Source organism: Panulirus ornatus, chromosome 47 (assembly GCF_036320965.1).
Source record: "Panulirus ornatus isolate Po-2019 chromosome 47, ASM3632096v1, whole genome shotgun sequence".
In the NCBI taxonomy this organism is placed as follows: domain Eukaryota; kingdom Metazoa; phylum Arthropoda; class Malacostraca; order Decapoda; family Palinuridae; genus Panulirus; species Panulirus ornatus.
In genome coordinates this window covers 9,477,265-9,496,028 of record NC_092270.1, presented here as the reverse complement: position 1 = coordinate 9,496,028, position 18,764 = coordinate 9,477,265, and the positions used below count along the sequence as shown (strand labels likewise).

Here is an 18,764-nt window from a genome sequence, read left to right as displayed (position 1 = left end):
CTTTAATCCCCTGTAAAAGCCTTTGAAGATGCCAAAGGGGATTTATATTAAACCCTCAATTTCTCTCTATACTTTTGGATGCCTCCACCCGTCTCTCTTGCCATTTGACACCCCCAAAGGGCCATTAAAGTAAACTTTCCATTTGTTTCTTTGATTTTGGATGTCTGTATGCCCCTGTAATATCATTTGGCTCTGCCAAAGGGGATTTAAATTTAGCCTTTAATTTGTCTTTGTTTTTCGATGCCACCATGCCACTGTATTGGACTCTGGCACCCCCAAAGGGTCTTTTAAATTAACTTTCAGTTTGTCTCTATCCCTTCAGATGCCACTATTCTCCTTCAAAGGCCTTTAGTGATGCCAAAGGGGATTCAAATTAGAATTTCAATTTCCCTCTAAATTTTTGGATGCATCCATGCCATTCTCTTGCCCTTTGGCATCCCCAAAGGGACATTAAAGTAAACCTTCCATCTGTTTCTCTGCCTTTGGATGCTTCTATGCCCCTGTAATTGCCTTTGGCGGTGCCAAAGGAGATTTAAAACAAACATTTAATTTTTCTTTGTATTTTTGGATGCCACCATGCCACTGTATTGGACTTTGTCACCCCCAAAGGATCTTTTAAGTAAACTTTCAATTTCTCTCTTACCCTTTAGATGCCTCTAATCCCCTGTAAAAGCCTTTGAAGATGCCAAAGGGGATTTATATTAAATCTTCAATTTCTCTCTATATTTTTGGATGCCTCCATGCGACTCTCTTGCTATTTGGCACCCCCAAAGGGACATTAAAGTAAACTTTCCATTTGTTTCTTTGCATTTGGATGCCTGTATGCCCCTGTAATATCCTTTGGCTCCGCCAAAGAGGATTTAAATTTAGCCTTTAATTTGTCTTTATGTTTTTCGATGCCACCATGCCACTCTATTGGACTTTGGCACCCCCAAAGGGTCTTCTAAGTAAACTTTCAATTTGTCTCTATCCCTTCAGATGCCACTTTTCCCTTGTAAAGACCTTTGGTGACGCCAAAGGGGATTTATATGAAACCTTTAATTTCCTTCAATACTTTGGCATGCCTCCCCGCCACTCTCTTAACCTTTCACACCCCCAAAAGTGACTTAAACTAAACGTTCCTTATGTTTACATGTCATTACTTTGAGAAAGTATGTAGAATTATTGTATCATTCTGCAACATTAGGACTGAAGGAGGCATGGTAAGTCAAGAAGTTGGAGCTCATTTATCCTCATCAAGTTTAAAACAAAAAGTGAAAGTATGTATGACTCATGATCATTCTATCTTATGACTACTCATATAAAAGTTTCTTAAGGCATATTAATCTTGCAAGTTATTTTTTTCTTCCTGTTTTCAGTCTGACATGCTGCAGGAGGGGTGGAGGGTGGAGAGAAAGCCTTTGCTTTGCTATCCTCTCTCTCTTTTTTTATATTTCATTAAAATTTGATTGCCATTTCCTGTGTTAGCAAGGTAGCGCCAGGAAACTGATGAAGAAAGAATGATCTATCCGCTCATATACACATATACATAAACGGCCATACATGTACATGCATATATATAAATACACATACATAGACATATACATATATACACATGTACATATTCATATTTTGCCTTCATCCATTTCTGGCACTACTCCGTCCCACAGGAATTAGCATCGTATTCCCTGCATGTCGTAGAAGGCAATTAAAAGGGGAGGGAGAGGGGTGGGATTGGAAATCCTTCCCCCTCATTTTTAATTTTCTAAAAGAAGGAACAGAGAAGGGGGCCAAGTGAGGATGTACCCTCTAAGGCCCAGTTCTCTGTTCATAATGCTGCCTCACTAAATTCATGAAATGGTAGACATGTATGATCAAGTAAGTACTGAACGGGTAAGAGAGATGTGTGGAAATAAAAAGAGTGTGGTTGAGAGAGCAGAAGAGGGTGTGTTGAAATAATTTGGACATATGGAGAGAATGAGTGAGAAAAGATTGACAAAGAGGATATATACCTTTGAGTTTGTCATTAAAGTTCCTCCTTACATCATCCTATGCAATATTTCCCTCAGAATCCCTTAACTGACAATCTACGCCCAACAAATTTATAGAAAACTTTTGGATTTTCAGCTGCCTTGTCCACAATATTCTCTACAAAGTTTTTTGTTCTTTAGGTATTTTAATAGTCATTTTCAGATATCTCAATGTTTTCTAAAGCCTCCTCCCTATCCCATCTCTCTGGTGTTGGGGGGGGGGGGGGGGGGGGGGGGTATAATGTCTTCCAATGTGGAAACTATTGATTTTGTCATGTTCCTCCTTACATCACCCTATGCAATATTTCAGTCAGAATCCCTTAAATGACAATTTACTTCCAATAAATTTATAGAAAACTCTTGGATTTTCACCTGCCTGGTCCACAATACTCTCTACGAAAGTTTTTGTCCCTCCTCTCTTATCCTGTTGTACTCATTATTAGCTCTCTTATACCTTGCACATGCTGGCTAAAGTGTCACTTGTGTCTTTGCCACTGCTCATCTAGAAGCTCCCTTACTTTATGACATCTTTGATTAAATCATTCTGCCCTCTTCTTAACCTTTCCCCTGTATTTGAGATTAAAGGTACACATGTTCCTACTCCAGTGTAAATTTCACAGAGCCTTTCACTACAAAGCTGCTGTCCCCTGCTACCATCCTGCCTCATCCATAATATTCTTTTCAAAGTTTTTTTTGTTCCCTCTTTTTTTTATTCAGTTACCCATTCCTTGCTCCCTTATACCTAACACATGCTGGCTGGCAGGAATTTCATCTCTATATCTTAGCTATTTCACAACTCAAATATCCTTTGCTTTTTGACATTATTTATATATCATTCTTTCCCTTCTGTATTTGAGACTGGAGGTACTAGGGTTCCTGATCCACTGTAGATTTCAAAGAACTTCTCACCACAAAGCCTGGTGGCTGAAATGCATTTCCCATTCTCTTTTACCATAGAAATTGTTGTGATTTGTATAGTTTCCATGATTATGTCTTATCTATGTATTGTCTGACCTCTGCTTTCCATGTCGTAAGTTACCACATACTCAAACTTGAGCAGTGCAAGCTCACTTTTCCCAATGGATGTAATATACGAGGCACTTGGAGCCACAGCAAGGAATCAACAAAAAAAAACAGCTTTGAACTACAGGACTCTAGTTTTCATCTCCATAATGCTATTTACATTGATAACCAACCACAAGATTTTTACATCTTTGGTTTCAATATGAAAGTTTTTTTTGTCTACTTTTAGAATATACAATTTTGTTTCTTACCTGTTAAGGTCTAATATATCTAAATTCAATCAACTCCACACCCCATAACCTGCATTTAACATCATCAGCAATGAATAATGTTATATATGATTTTGTGAATAAAGACTCATTTAAAGTTGATAAGCATGTCGCTGGTATTGTGTGTGACTGTGTATTACAGCGAGAGAGTTTTACACATGGATTATCCCATCTCATAGCCTTATATACCATGTCTTTACTGCTGTGTATGTATTCACCCTATAGCTATATGGACCCATTTATCGACCATCTCCGAGGAGAGGAGGATCCCTTGATTTGGGTGTAGGCGAAATACCACACCCATGCAAGCCTTAACCGAGGCTGGCCCATGTTGACTCATGGTCAGCAATGCTAATAATGGCTACACCAAGGAGGTGCGTGTGTGTAATTAAACAAATAAAGAACACTTTATCGAATGTAGGCAACCATTCAGTTGAAAATATACAATTGATGACTTAAATAACTGGGGTTGATAATTGTTACTGGCTCAATCATCACAAAAGAGATTAAAATCAAGGAAGGGCTGGATACTTCTAAAGTTTGGATAAGCACTTGAGTGAAGTCTGTCTACATAGTGCAGAAAGTTTCACAAAGCAAATTTTATGGTTTGTACATTAGTGGTGATTCAGTGAACATTACATGATACACAGTTACAAATCGGCTAAATTGCAGTTGTGTTGACATACATTATTTTCTCAATTGTGAAGATTAAGTGATCTAAAGTACAGTACTTGAATTGCAATGATACCGTGTTAACATAGATTATGTATGTAACGGCAAACATTGTGATGAATATTTTCATGATTGTTGCTCTACAGTAATACAACAGTTGACATACACACAACGAGGAAAACTTAGCTGTGTACTTGTTCATTTATTATATGGTTGCGAGGCATGGGCTGTAGATAAGAGTTGTGTGGAAGAGGGTGGATGTGTTGGAAATGAAATGTTTGAGGACAATATGTAGCATGCGGTGTTTTGATTAAGAGAGGTGTGAGATGTGAGGAAATAATAATAAAAAAAACGTGGTTGAGAGAGCGGGAGAGGGTGTGTTGAAATGTTTTAGACATATGCAGACAATGAGTGAGGAAAGATTTACAAAGAGGATACATGTGTCAGAGATGGAGGGAACATATAGAAGCTGGAGACCAAATTGGAGGTGGAAGGAAGGAGTGAAAAAAATTAAGCAATTGGGGCCTTAACATACAGGGAGGTGAGAGGCGTAACAAGGAACAGAGTGAACTAGAACAATGTGGTATACCGGGGTCAACGTGCTGTCAGTGGATTGAACCAGGACGTGAAAAGTCTGGGGTGAACCATGGAAAGGTGTGTGGGGCCTGGATGTGGAAAGGGAGCTGTGGTTTCGGTGCATTATTACATGACATAGACTTTGTTGTCTGTTTTCCTGGCGTTACCTCGCTGAAGCGGGGGGTTATTCTACTTTGTTCTGCATATTACAAAGACTATAAAACAATAATGTATTTGACAAATCATTCGAGAATGAAGTTTTGAATATTCGTGATAATCCAACAAACAATGACTTTCAAGTTTATCGTATGCGTTTCATCGTGTCCAGCTCATATATTCCTTTGTACATCAGTGCTTTATGTATTTATCAAAACGCAGTTAATCTCTAAATCTGCTAGAAGAAGAGCTTGTTGAATGATAATAAAAACACACAGCAGTAAAGTTTGCTGTTATTAAAACCCAGATCTTAAATGCCCAGTCTTTAACCATTCTTGCCATCAGCGTTGCCCACAGCGTATCCATCGTTTTTGAAAAGTACTTATTTTACACCTCCTGACACGAATTTTCTTAGAATTTGAGTATGTATTGTGATTTTCGAATACGAAAATTATTAATCACGATAACAGATGTCCTAAATAAACATGCTATGTGTGTAATTAGAGCAACTTTATGAATATGCTACGTCTGGCAGCGATGTGGTCTGGACGTTGGTGCCGGACGGCGCTGTCGGGCTCAGTTGTTCTCTGGCTACCGTGGTGTGAAGTGCTGCTCGTGTTGATGTACGGTACATTTTCTTGGAAAACCAATTAATTTAACTTTGTCTTTAGGTACTTGTTGTAAAGGCATATGCGTACGTCTGTTCCACGAAAACTTAACCAGTTCTTATCAGCGAAGTGGCAACCAGTCCTTATCAGCGAAGTGGCAAGAGGGATTTACGTGACCCGGTGGATGACGCGCGCCATTGACCCCTAAAGCAGTTAGAAGTGGTCAAGTCTGTTTAATCATATTCATTTACCTCACCATCACCAGACAGTGTGGCCGAGGCAGAGGTAAGCAGAAACCTTGGTTTATTTCAGTAGGTTTTCAGCTATTTTTCTTTTTTTCATCGTTTTCCTGATTGTAACGTCGGGTTGGGGTCGTTCAACAATTAGTCCAAATCACGGGGTTGATTGCGATGACCCTGCGAGTGTTTGCGTTAATAAGACAGTTTTACTTTATATATATATATATATATATATATATATATATATATATATATATATATATATATAATGATTAAGCCATTGTCAGGGCACCGTTTAATTCCGTTATTGGTTAAATTTTTTTATGGATTTAACATAGCGGAAAATGTTTAAACTTCATGGAAAAGTCGGGCGTTTTTGACCTGTAATAATTTTTTTTTCGAATTTCTGGACAGTAGTGCAAATGGTTTCCGAAATGGGATTTGCCCGATGGTTTTAGAATGTTGACAAGCTAATTTGGTCAAGATTTTTATTTAAGCTACGGTGTTAACTAGCAGAGGGGCGTAGTTAAGGTAGTTTGACCTGTGTGGCTGGGTTAACGATCATAGGGGCCTGGATGTGGAAAGGGAGCTGTGGTTTCGGTGCATTATTACATGACAGAGACTTGGAGTGTGAACGAATGGGGCCTTTGTTTTCCTGGCGTTACCTCGCTGAAGCGGGGGGTTGTTCTACTTTGTTCTGCGTATTACAAAGACTATAAAACAATAATGCTTGTGGCATGAGAAGAGTGGGAGGTGGGCTGTTTAGAAAGGGTAGTGAGTGGTGGGATGAAGAAGTAAGAGTATTAGTGAAAGAGAAGAGAGAGGCATTTGGACGATTTTTGCAGGGAAAAAATGCAATTGAGTGGGAGAAGTATAAAAGAAAGAGACAGGAGGTCAAGAGAAAGGTGCAAGAGGTGAAAAAAAGGGCAAATGAGAGTTGGGGTGAGAGACTATCAGTAAATTTTAGGGAGAATAAAAAGATGTTCTGGAAGGAGGTAAATAGGGTGCGTAAGATAAGGGAGCAAATGGGAACTTCAGTGAAGGGCGTAAATGGGGAGGTGATAACAAGTAGTGGTGATGTGAGAAGGAGATGGAATGAGTATTTTGAAGGTTTGTTGAATGTGTCTGATGACAGAGTGGCAGATATAGGGTGTTTTGGTCGAGGTGGTGTGCAAAGTGAGAGGGTTAGGGAAAATGATTTGGTAAACAGAGAAGAGGTAGTAAAAGCTTTGCGGAAGATGAAAGCCGGCAAGGCAGCAGGTTTGGATGGTATTGCAGTGGAATTTATTAAAAAAGGGGGTGACTGTATTGTTGACTGGTTGGTAAGGTTATTTAATGTATGTATGACTCATGGTGAGGTGCCTGAGGATTGGCGGAATGCGTGCATAGTGCCATTGTACAAAGGCAAAGGGGATAAGAGTGAGTGCTCAAATTACAGAGGTATAAGTTTGTTGAGTATTCCTGGTAAATTATATGGGAGGGTATTGATTGAGAGGGTGAAGGCATGTACAGAGCATCAGATTGGGGAAGAGCAGTGTGGTTTCAGAAGTGGTAGAGGATGTGTGGATCAGGTGTTTGCTTTGAAGAATGTATGTGAGAAATACTTAGAAAAGCAAATGGATTTGTATGTAGCATTTATGGATCTGGAGAAGGCATATGATAGAGTTGATAGAGATGCTCTGTGGAAGGTATTAAGAATATATGGTGTGGGAGGCAAGTTGTTAGAAGCAGTGAAAAGTTTTTATCGAGGATGTAAGGCATGTGTACGTGTAGGAAGAGAGGAAAGTGATTGGTTCTCAGTGAATGTAGGTTTGCGGCAGGGGTGTGTGATGTCTCCATGGTTGTTTAATTTGTTTATGGATGGGGTTGTTAGGGAGGTAAATGCAAGAGTCCTGGAAAGAGGGGCAAGTATGAAGTCTGTTGGGGATGAGAGAGCTTGGGAAGTGAGTCAGTTGTTGTTCACTGATGATACAGCGCTGGTGGCTGATTCATGTGAGAAACTGCAGAAGCTGGTGACTGAGTTTGGTAAAGTGTGTGGAAGAAGAAAGTTAAGAGTAAATGTGAATAAGAGCAAGGTTATTAGGTACAGTAGGGTTGAGGGTCAAGTCAATTGGGAGGTGAGTTTGAATGGAGAAAAACTGGAGGAAGTGAAGTGTTTTAGATATCTGGGAGTGGATCTGTCAGCGGATGGAACCATGGAAGCGGAAGTGGATCATAGGGTGGGGGAGGGGGCGAAAATTTTGGGAGCCTTGAAAAATGTGTGGAAGTCGAGAACATTATCTCGGAAAGCAAAAATGGGTATGTTTGAAGGAATAGTAGTTCCAACAATGTTGTATGGTTGCGAGGCGTGGGCTATGGATAGAGTTGTGCGCAGGAGGATGGATGTGCTGGAAATTAGATGTTTGAGGACAATGTGTGGTGTGAGGTGGTTTGATCGAGTAAGTAACGTAAGGGTAAGAGAGATGTGTGGAAATAAAAAGAGCGTGGTTGAGAGAGCAGAAGAGGGTGTTTTGAAATGGTTTGGACACATGGAGAGAATGAGTGAGGAAAGATTGACCAAGAGGATATATGTGTCGGAGGTGGAGGGAACGAGGGGAAGAGGGAGACCAAATTGGAGGTGGAAAGATGGAGTGAAAAAGATTTTGTGTGATCGGGGCCTGAACATGCAGGAGGGTGTAAGGAGGGCAAGGAATAGAGTGAATTGGAGCGATGTGGTATACAGGGGTTGACGTGCTGTCAGTGGAGTGAATCAAGGCATGTGAAGCGTCTGGGGTAAACCATGGAAAGCTGTGTAGGTATGTATATTTGCGTGTGTGGACGTGTGTATGTACATGTGTATGGGGGGGGGGTTGGGCCATTTCTTTCGTCTGTTTCCTTGCGCTACCTCGCAAACGCGGGAGACAGCGACAAAGTATAAAAAAAAAAAAATAAAACAATAATGTATTTGACAAATCATTCGAGAATGAAGTTTTGAGTATTCGTGATAATCAACCAAACAATGACATTCAATTTTATCGTATGCGTTTCATCGTGTCCAGCTCATATATTCCTTCATACATCAGTACTTTATGTATTTATCAAAACGCAGTTAATCCCTAAATTTGCTAGAGGAAGAGCTTGCTGAATGATGATGATGAAAAAAAAACAGCAGTAAAGTTTTCTGTTATTAAAACCCAGCTCTTAAATGCCCAGCCTTTAACCATTCTTTCCATCAGCGTTGCCCACAGCGTATCCATCGTTTTTGAAAAGTACTTATTTTACACCTGACACGAATTTTCTTAGAATTTGAGTATGTGTTATGATTTTCAAATACTAAAATTATTAATTACGATAACAGATGTCCTAAAGAAACATGCAATGTGTGTAATTAGAGCAACTTTATGAATATGCTACGTCTGGCAGCGATGTGGTCTGGACGTTGGTGCCGGACGGCGCTGTCGGGCTCAGTTGCTTTCTGGGTACCGTGGTGTGGAGTGATGCTCGTGTTGGTGTACGGTACATTTTCTTGGAAAACCAATTAATTTAACTTTGTCTTTAGGTACTTGTTGTAAAGGCATATGCTTACGTCTGTTCCACGAAAACTGAACCAGTCTTTATCAGCGAAGTGGCAAGAGGGATTTACGTGACTCGGTGGATGACGCGCGCCATTGTCCCTTAAAGCTGTTAGAAGTGGTCAAATCACCACACCACCACCAGACAGTGTGGCCGAGGCAGAGGTACGCAGAAAACTTGGTTTATTTCAGTAGGATTCCAGCTATTTTTCTTTTTTTTCAGTGTTTTCCTGATTGTAACGTCGGGTTGGGTCGTTCAACAATTGGTCGAAATCACTGGGTTAATTGGGATGGCCCTGCGAGTGTTTGCGTTAATAAGACAGTTTTTCTTTATATATATATATATATATATATATATATATATATATATATATATATATATATATATTGGGATTAAGCCATTGTCAGGGCACCGTTTAATTCCGTTAATGGTTAATTTTTTTAATATGGATTTAACCGCGGAAAAAGTTTAAAACTTCATGGAAAAGTTGGGCGTTTTTGACCTGTAGTAAAAATTTTTTTTCGAATTTCTGGACAGTAGTGCACATTGGTTTCCTAAATGGGATTTGCCCGATAGTTTTGGAATTTTGACAAGCTACTTTGGTAAAGATTTTTACTTAAGCATCGGTGTTAATGAGCAGAAGGGCGTAGTTAAGGTAGTTTGACCCGTGTGGCTGGGTTAAAGAGCAGAGGGGCGTAGTTAAGGTAGGTTTGACCTGTGTGGCCGGGTTAACGAGCATAGGGGCGTAGTTAAGATAGGTTCGACCCGTGTGGTTGGGTTAACGAGCAGAAGGGTGTTGGCGCCAGACGTATGAAAGTTGACCGCGAAAATAATGGAATGACTCATTTAATCCATTGTGGACACGTCAGTCTGTAAGATGCTTCGGCATCCAAGGGAAATTTTAAGTTGTCTCAGATGTTATGCATTAACAATTTCAATGAGAATGAATTACATAAGTTTTGGGATTTAGAGTCAGTGGGAATTTGTAACAAGGAAGTATATCCTGATGTTAGCAACCATCCTGTGTTAAAATCCTTTTCAGAGACAGTTAAGTTTAAGGATGATAGATATGAGGTTGCTCTTCCCTGGAAATCAGAGCATAAGTGTAGCCTCCAAAATAATGAAAGGCTTGCAAGGAAAAGGTTCTTATGTTTGATGCATAAATTTAAATCCAATCCTAAACTTCAGGAGGAGTATGATGCCATATTTGAGGGTTACGAACGGGAAGGCATCATTGAAGAGATACCTGAGGGTGAGATGAACAGCCCATACCCCACATTCTACCTTCCTCATCATCCTGTCGTCAGGGAAGTCAGCACCACAAGTAAAGTAAGACCAGTCTTTGATGCATCTGCTGTGAGCTATAATGGAGTCTCATTAAATCACTGTCTTGAGGTGGGTCCCCCTCTTAACCCACAGTTGGTAGAGGTACTTATGAGGTTCAGAAGGTGGAAGGTTGCCTTAACTGGTGATATCACTAAAGCTTTCCTCCAGTCTCGAAAGAAAAAAGTCTCGAAAAAGAATATTGTAAATTTTCTTCGAATTCACCAGTCTTGAAAAAAAAATATTTTTAACTTTTATTCAAATTCACCAGTCTTGAAAAAAAATATTGTAGCTTTTCTTCGAATTCACCAGTCTCGAAAAAAAAATATTGTAAATTTTCTTCGAATTCCTCAGTCTCGAAAAAAAATATTTTATTATAATTTTTTTTCAAATTCACCGGTCTTGAAAAAAAACTAGTCTCAAAAAAAATGTAACTTTTCTTTGAATTCACTAGTCTCGAAAAAAAATATTGTAACTTTTCTTTAAATTCACCAGTCTCGAAAAAAATATTTATTGTAACTTTTCTTCGAATTCACCAGTCTCGAAAAAATATATTGTAACTTTTATTCAAATTCACCAGTCTCGAAAAAAATATTTTGTAACATTTATTCGAATTCACCTGTCTCGAAAAAAATATTTTATTGTAACTTTTCTTCGAATTCACCAGTCTCGAAAAAAAAATATTTTATTGTAACTTTTCTTCGAATTCACCAGTCTCAAAAAAAAATATTTTATTGTAACTTTTATTCGAATTCACCAGTCTCAAAAAAATGTAACTTTTCTTCGAATTCACCAATCTCGAAAAAAATATTTTATTGTGTCTTTTCGAATTCACCAGTCTCGAAAAAAATATTTTATTGTAACTTTTATTCGAATTCACCGGTCTTGAAAAAAAATATTTTTTAACTTTTATTCGAATTCACCACTCGAAAAAAATATTTTAATGTAACTTTTCTACGAATTCACCAGTCTCGAAAAAAAATATTTTATTGTAACTTTTATTCAAATTCACCAATCTCGAAAAAATAATATTTTATTGTAACTTTTCTTTGAATTCACCAGTCTCGAAAAAAAAATATTGTAATTTCGAATTCTCCAGTCTCGAAAAAAAATATTTTATTGTAACTTTTATTCGAATTCACCAGTCTCAGAAAAAAGATATTTTTTAACTTTTATTCGAATTTACCAGTCTCGAAAAAACTAGTTTCGAAGAAAAATATTGTAACTTTTAATTCACCAGTCTCGAAAAAAAATATTATTTTAACATTTCTTCGTAATTCACCAGTCTCGAAAACATATTTATTGTAACTTTTCTTCGAATTCACCAGTCTCGAAAAAAAATATTGTAACTTTTATTCGAATTCACCGGTCTCGAAAAAAAATATTTTATTGTAACTTTTCTTCGAATTCACCAGTCTCGAAAAAAAATATTTTATTGTAACGTTCTTCGAATTCATCAGTCTCGAAAAAAATATTTTGTAACATTTATTCGAATTCACCAGTCTCGAAAAAGAAATATTGTAACTTTTATTCGAATTCACCAGTCTCGAAAAAAAAATATTTTTTGTAACTTTTATTCGAATTCACCAGTCTCGGAAAAAAATATTTTAATGTAACTTTTCTTCGAATTCACCAGTCTCGGAAAAAATATTAACTTTTCTTCGAATTCACCAGTCTCGGAAAAAATATTTTATTGTAACTTTTATTCGAATTCACGTCTCGAAAAAATATTTTTTCGTAACTTTTATTCGAATTCACCAGTCTCGAAAAAAATATTTTAATTTAACTTTTCTTCGAATTCACCAGTCTCGAAAAAAAATATTAACTTTTCTTCGAATTCACTAGTTTCGGAAAAAAAATTTTTTAACGTAACTTTTATTCGAATTCACCAGTCTCGATAAAAAAATATTTTTTTTAACTTTTATTCAAATTCACCAGTCTCGTAAAAAAAATAATTTATTGTAACTTTTCGAATTCACCAGTCTCGAAAAAAATATTGTAACTTTTCTTCGAATTCACCAGTCTCGAAAAAAAATATATTATTGTAACTTTGAATTCACCAGTCTTGAAAAAAAATACTTTATTTTAACTTTTATTCGAATTCACTAAGTCTCGAAAAAAAATATTTTATTGTAACTTTTATTCAAATTCACCAGTCTCGAAAAAATATTGTAACCTCTTCGAATTCACCAATCTCGAAAAAAAAATATTTTATTGTAACTTTTCTTCAAATTCACCAGTCTCGAAAAAAAATATTTTATTGTAACTTTTATTCGAATTCACCAATCTCAAAAAAAAATATTGTAACACATGCTGGCTGGCAGGAATTTCATCTCTATATCTTACCTATTCCACATCTCAAATATCCTTTGCTTTTTGACGTTATTTATATACTGTTCTTTCCCTTCGGTATTTGAGACTGGAGGTACTAGGGTTTGTAATCCACTGTAGATTTCAAAGAACTTCTCACCACAAAGCCTGGTGGCTGAAATGCATTTCCCATTCTCTTTTACCATAGAAATTGTTGTGATTTGTGTATTTTCCATTAGTATGTCTTATCTATTTATTGTCTGAAGTCTGCTTTCCATGTCCTAAGTTACCACATACTCAAACTTGAGCAGTGCAAGCTCACTTTTCCCAATGGGTGTAATATATGAGGCACTTGGAGCCACAGCAAGGAATCAACAAAAAAACAGCTTTGAACTACAGCACTCTAGTTTTCATCTCCATAATGCTATTTACATTGATAACCAACCACAAGATTTTTATATCTTTGGTTTCAATATGAAAGTTTTTTTTTGTCTACTTTTAGAATATACAATTTTGTTTCTTACCTGTTAAGGTCTAATATATCTAAATTCGATCAACTCCACACCCCATAACCTGCATTTAACATCATTAGCAATGAATAATGTTATATATGATTTTGTGAATAAAGACTCATTTAAAGTTGATAAGCATGTGGCTGGTAGAAGTGTGTGTGACTGTGCATTACAGCGAGAGAGTTTTACACATGGATTATCCCATCTCATAGCCTTATATACCATGTCTTTACTGCTGTGTATGTATTCACCCTATAACTATATGGATCCATTTATCGACCATCTCCGAGGAGAGGAGGATCCCTTGATTTGGGTGTAGGCGAAATACCACACCCATGCAAGCCTTAACCGAGGCTGGACCATGTTGACTCATGGTCAGCAATGCTAATAATGGCTACACCAAGGAGGCGCGTGTGTGTAATTAAACAAATAAAGAAACTTTATTGAATGTAGGCAACCATTCAGTTGAAAATATACAATTGAGGACTTGCATAACTGGGGTTGATAACTGTTACTGGGTCAATCATCACAAAAGAGATTAAAATCAAGGAAGGGCTGGATACTTCTATAGTTTGGATAAGCACATGAGTGAAGTCTGTCTACATAGTACAGAAAGTTTCACAAAGCAAATCTTATGGTTTGTACATTAGTGGTGATTCAGTGAACATTACATGATACACAGTTACAAATCGGCTAAATTGCAGTTGTATTGTGATGACATTATGTACTTAATTGTGAAGATTAAGTGATCTAATCATTGAATTGCAATGATACCGTGTTAACATAGATTATGGTTGTAACGGCAAACATTTTGATGAATATTTTCATGATTGTTGCTCTACAGTAATACAACAGTTAACATACACACAACTAGGAAAACTTAGCTATTTCCTTGCTTAGCTGTGTACTTGTTCATTTATTATATGGTTGCGAGGCATGGGCTATAGATATAGTTGAGAGAGCGGGAGAGGGTGTGTTGAAATGTTTTAGACATATGTAGACAATGAGTGAGGAAAGATTTACAAAGAGGATATATGTGTCAGAGATGGAGGGAACAAAGAGAAGCTGGAGACCAAATTGGAGGTGGAAAGATGGAGTGGAAAAAATTGAGCAATCGGGGCCTTAACATACAGGGAGGTAAGAGGCGTGCAAGGAATAGAGTGAACTGGAATGATGTGGTATACCGGGGTCGACGTGCTGTCAATGGATTGAACCAGGACATGTGAAAAGTCTGGGGTGAACTATGGAAAAGCGTGTGGGGCTTGGATGTGGAAAGGGAGCTGTGGTTTTGGTGCATTATTACATGACAGAGACTTGAATGTGAACGAATGGGGCCTTTGTTGTCTGTTTTCCTGGCATTACCTTGCTGAGGCGAGGGGTTGTTCTACTTTGTTCTGCATATTACAAAGACTATAAAACAATCATGTATTTGACAAATCATTCGAGAATGAAGTTTTGAGTATTCGTGATAATCCAACAAACAATGACATGATGACAAGTTTATCGTATGCGTTTCATCGTGTCCAGCTCATATATTCCTTTGTACATCAGTACTTTATATATTCATCAAAATGCAGTTAATCCCTAAATCTGCTAGAGGAAGAGCTTGCTGAATGATTATACAAAAAAAACACCGCAGTAAAGTTTGCTGTTATTAAAACCCAGCTCTTAAATGCCCAGCCTTTAACCATTCTTTCTATCAGCGTTGCCCACAGCGTATCCATCGTTTTTGAAAAGTACTTATTTTACACCTCCTGACACGAATTTTCTTAGAATTTGAGTATGTATTATGTATTTATGTATGTATTTTCAAATACTAAAATTATTAATTACGCTAACAGATGTCCTAAATAAACATGCAATGTGTGTAATTAGAGCAACTTTATGAATATGCTACGTCTGGCAGCAATGTGGTCTGGACGTTGGTGCCAGACGGCGCTGTCAGGCTCAGTTGCTCTCTGGGTACCGTGGTGTGAAGTGCCGCTCGTGTTGGTGTACAGTACATTTTCTTGGAAAACCAATTAATTTAACTTTGTCTTTAGGTACTTGTTGTAAAGGCATATGCTTACGTCTGTTCCACGAAAACTGAACCATTCCTTATCAGCGAAGTGGCAAGAGGGATTTACGTGACTCAGTGGATGACGCGCGCCATTGACCCTTAAAGCTGTTAGAAGTGGTCAAATCACCACACCACCACCAGACAGTGTGGCCGAGGCAGAGGTAAGTAGAAAACTTGGTTTATTTCAGTAGGATTCCAGCTATTTTTCTTTTTTTTCAGTGTTTTCCTGATTGTAACGTCGGGTTGGGTCATTCAACAATTAGTCGAAATCACTGGGTTAATTGCGATGGCCCTGCGAGTGTTTGCGTTAATAAGAGTTTTTCTTTTTATCTATATATATATATTGGGATTAAGCCATTGTCAGGGCACCGTTTAATTCCGTTAATGGTTAATTTTTTTTATATGGATTTAACCGTGGAAAATGTTTAAAACTTCATGGAAAAGTTGGGCGTTTTTGACCTGTAGTAAAAAATTTTTTACGAATTTCTGGACAGTAGTGCACATTGGTTTCCTAAATGGGATTTGCCCGATAGTTTTGGAACTTTGACAAGCTAATTTAGTCAAGATTTTTACTTAAGCATCGGTGTTAACAAGCAGAAGGGCGTAGTTGAGGTAGTTTGACCCGTGTGGCTGGGTTAAAGAGCAGAGGTGCGTAGTTAAGGTAGGTTTGATCCGTGTGGCCGGGTTAACGAGCATAGGGGCGTAGATAAGATATGTTCGACCCATGTGGTTGGGTTAACGAGCAGAGGGGTTTAGTTAAGGTAGGTTTGACCCGTATGGTAGTGTTAACGAGCAGAGGGGTGTTGGCGCCAGACGTATGAAAGTTGACTGCGAAAATAATGGAATGACTCATTTAATCCATTGTGGACACATCAGTCTGTAAGATTCTTCGGCATCCAAGGGAAATTTTAAGTTGTCTCAGATGTTATGCATTAACAATTTCAATGAGAATGAATTACATAAGTTTTGGGATTTAGAGTCAGTGGGAATTTGTAACAAGGAAATATATCCTGATGTTAGCAACCATCCTGTGTTAAAATCCTTTTCAGAGGCAGTTAAGTTTTAGGATGATAGATATGAGGTTGCTCTTCCCTGGAAATCAGAGCATAAGTGTAGCCTCCAAAATAATGAAAGGCTTGCAAGGAAAAGGTTGTTATGTTTGATGCATAAATTTAAATCCAATCCTAAACTTCAGGAGGAGTATGATGCCATATTTGAGGGTTACGAATGGGAAGGCATCACTGAAGAGATACCTGAGGGTGAGATGAACAGCCCATACCCCACATTCTACCTTCCTCATCATCCTGTCGTCAGGGAAGTCAGCACCACAAGTAAAGTAAGACCAGTCTTTGACGCATCTGCTGTGAGCTATAATGGAGTCTCATGAAATCACTGTCTTGAGGTGGGTCCCCCTCTTAATCCACAGTTGGTAGAGGTACTTATGAGGTTCAGAAGGTGGAAGTTTGCCTTAACTGGTGATATCACTAAAGCTTTCCTCCAGTCTCGAAAGAAATAAGTCTCGAAAAAAAATATTGTAAATTTTCTTCGAATTCACCAGTCTCGAAAAAAAATATCTTATTGTAACTTTTCTTCGAATTCACCAATCTTGAAAAAAAATATTTTATTGTAACTTTTCTTCGAATTCACCAGTCACTTTTCTTCGAATTCACCAGTCTCGAAAAAAAATGTAACTTTTCTTCAAATTCACCAGTCTTGAAAAAAAATATTTTATTGTAACTTTTCTTCGAATTCACCAGTCTCGAAAAAAAATATTTTAATGTAACTTTTATTCGAATTCACCAGTTTTGAAAAAAAATACTTTTGTAACTTTTATTCGAATTCACCAGTCTCGAAAAAAAATATTTTAATATAACTTTACGAATTTACCAGTCTCGAAAAAAATATTGTATTGTAACTTTTCTTCGAATTCACCAGTCTCGAAAAAAAAGTATTTTATTGTAACTTTTCTTTGAATTCACAAGTCTCGAAAAAAAAAATATTGTAGCTTCGAATTCACCAGTCTCGAAAAAAAGATATATTAATGTAACTTTTCTTCGAACTCACCAGTCTCGAAAAAAAATATTTAACTTTTATTCGAATTCACCAGTCTCGAAAAAACTAGTTTTGAATAAGAATATCGTAACTTTTCTTTTAATTCACCAGTCTCGAAAAAAAATATTTAATTGTAACATTTCTTCGAATTCACCAGTCTCGAAAACATATTTTATTGTAACTTTTCTTCGAATTCACCAATCTCGAAAAAAAATATTGTAACTTTTATTCGAATTCACCAGTCTTGAAAAAAATATTTTATTGTAACTTGTCTTCGAATTGACCAGTCCGAAAAAAAAATTTTGTAACTTTTCTTCGAATTCACCAGTCTCGAAAAAAAATATTTTATTGTAACTTAAATTCTAATTCACCAGTCTTGTAAAAAAATATATTCTAATTCACCAGTCTCGTAAAAAAATATATTATAACTTTTCTTCGAACTCACCAGTCTCGAAAAAAAACATTTTATTGTAACTTTTATTCGAATTCACCAGTCTCGAAAAAAATTATTTTATTGTAACTTTTCTTCGAATCACCAGTCTTGAAAAAAATATATTTTATTGTAACTTCGAATTCACCAGTCTCGAAAAAAAAATAGTGTATTGTAACTTTTCTTCGAATTGACCAGTCTCGAAAAAAAATATTTTATTGTAACTTTTATTTGAATTAATCAGTCTCGAAAAAAAAATGTTTTATTGTAACTTGTATTCGAATTCACCAGTCTTGAAAAAAAATATTGTAACTTCGAATTCACCAGTCTCGAAAAAAAATTTTATTGTATATTTTCTTCGAATTCCTCAGTCTTGAAAAAAAATATTTTATTGTAACTTTTTCGAATTCACCAGTCTCGAAAAAAAACCAGTCTCGAAAAAAAGTAACTCTTCGAATTCAGTCTCGAAAAAAATATATTATTGTAACTTTTCTTCGAGGGTGAAGGCATGTACAGAGCATCAGATTGGGGAAGAGCAGTGTGGTTTCAGAAGTGGTAGAGGATGTGTGGATCAGGTGTTTGCTTTGAAGAATGTATGTGAGAAATACTTAGAAAAGCAAATGGATTTGTATGTAGCATTTATGGATCTGGAGAAGGCATATGATAGAGTTGATAGAGATAATCTGTGGAAGGTATTAAGAATATATGGTGTGGGAGGAAAGTTGTTAGAAGCAGTGAAAAGTTTTTATCGAGGATGTAAGGCATGTGTACGTGTAGGAACAGAGGAAAGTGATTGGTTCTCAGTGAATGTAGGTTTGCGGCAGGGGTGTGTGATGTCTCCATGGTTGTTTAATTTTTTATGGATGGGGTTGTTAGGGAGGTAAATGCAAGAGTTTTGGAAAGAGGGGCAAGTATGAAGTCTGTTGGGGATGAGAGAGCTTGGGAAGTGAGTCAGTTGTTGTTCGCTGATGATA

General features: G+C 37.1%; 1 protein-coding gene across 1 annotated transcript in view; it reads left to right on the top strand.

The window, feature by feature from the left end:
• LOC139763539 (low-density lipoprotein receptor-related protein-like) overlaps positions 1–18,764 on the top strand; it is a 59,339-nt gene that overhangs the window by 29,628 nt on the left and 10,947 nt on the right. The window contains exons 6-8 of the mRNA XM_071689733.1: positions 5,377–5,598; positions 9,091–9,268; positions 10,293–15,469. The gene's annotated coding sequence lies outside the window, so the exon portion shown is untranslated. The remainder of the gene's footprint in view (positions 1–5,376; positions 5,599–9,090; positions 9,269–10,292; positions 15,470–18,764) is intronic.